We start from the raw sequence: 1,386 nt of genomic DNA, 5'->3' as shown, positions 1-1,386 counted from the left end.
GGGGGTCTGGGGGGCTGTCCTGAGGATCAGGGGTGTTGGGGGATCCTGGGGTTTGAGGTCTGGGTGGAGTGGAGCAGGCAGGAGCTGAGCTGTGCCTCAGTTTCCCCAGGAAGATTTGGGGCGGTTTGAGGGTCTTTCCTAGCTCCCTGTTCCTCTTTCAGGATCAGGATTTAGAGGTTCCACGCAGTCGCCCCCCCAAAAGCCCTCGGTCCCCCCTGGGGACCCACCCGGGACTCCCCCTTTGGCCCCCGTCCTGCAGCTGCTCCGCAACCAACTGCAGGAGAAGGATGCGCTGATCCGGCACCTGGAGGTGAGGGGGGAATCCGAGGGTCTAGGGGGTGGGGGGGAGTGTCCTGGGGGGCTCCAGCTCCAGCTGAGCCCCCCCAAAACATCCCCCCAGAGCGACTGGGAGCGCAGCCGGGCACAGCGGGAGCGCGAGGAGCGGCTGCTGGTCACCGCCTGGTACAACATGGTGAGGGGACACGGGGACATCGGGGGGGGCACAGGTCCGTGTGGGTGGGAGCATCTACGGGGGTGTGCGTTCCTGGGGGGCTATAATGGGGGGGTCCCTTCACTTGAAGGGTTTCCCCTGGTTCCTCTCTGTGGGTCTCGGGGAGGACCCCATTAACCCCTTGTGTCCCCTCAGGGCCTGGCACTGCAGCAGCAGGAGGGAGGGATGGCGCCGCGGGGCCTCCCCAGCGGGGCTCAGTCCTTCCTGGCCCAGCAGCGCTTGGCCACGATCGCCCGGCGAGCGCGGATCCCTCACGGCCGGGTTCCCTCCAGCTGAGGGGGCGTCCCCCCCACCCCACCCCCAAATCCCTCAGACTCAAGGGGGGCCCCCAGACACCCCCGGAGTTTTGGGGGAGCCCCCAAACACCCCCTGACCGAGGGGGTCCCCCTCACTCTGGGCTGGTCCCATTTCAGACACTACGAGCCTGAGCTCCCCACCTTGTTTTGGGGGGCCTGGACCTTGCCCCCCTCCCTTTTGGGGGGGGCTTTTAGCACTTCTATTTTTGTAGCGTATTTCAGGGGGGTCTTGTGTTTGTTACCCCCATAAAATGTTCCAATAAAGCCTCAGGACTCAGCAATGGAGGTTTGTTATGGGGGGCTTGTATGGGGCTGAGCTGTGGGTGGGGGGTGTTTTGGGGGTCTCTGTCTTAAACCATAGGTGGTGGGGGGTGAGCACCCTACAAATTACTTTAAATTTTGCCCTTTTTTCCTCATGTTTCCTGCCCTTTTTCACTCAGGTTTCCACATTTTTCTCCTCACGTTTCTCTCCCTTTTCCCCCCTCACGCTTCCCGCCCTTTTCCCCCCTCACCTTTCCCGCCCTTTTCCTCCCCTCACCTTTCCCGCCCTTTTCCTCCCCTCACCTTTCGCCCTTTTCC

At 62.6% G+C, this 1,386-nt stretch overlaps 1 long non-coding RNA gene across 1 annotated transcript; it reads left to right on the top strand.

Annotated features, from left to right (window-relative positions):
• Window positions 1-83: 83 nt before the first annotated feature.
• LOC108448626 lies at window positions 84-1,090 on the top strand. The gene is made up of 3 exons (XR_001864580.1): window positions 84-310; window positions 401-472; window positions 647-1,090. It is a non-coding gene; the product is annotated as an uncharacterized LOC108448626 (long non-coding RNA).
• Window positions 1,091-1,386: the final 296 nt, after the last annotated feature.

Source organism: Corvus brachyrhynchos, unplaced genomic scaffold, assembly GCF_000691975.1.
Source record: "Corvus brachyrhynchos isolate BGI_N302 unplaced genomic scaffold, ASM69197v1 scaffold248, whole genome shotgun sequence".
Classification (NCBI taxonomy): domain Eukaryota; kingdom Metazoa; phylum Chordata; class Aves; order Passeriformes; family Corvidae; genus Corvus; species Corvus brachyrhynchos.
Note: the sequence above shows the minus strand (reverse complement) of the source record. Positions and strands in the feature narration are given on the sequence as shown.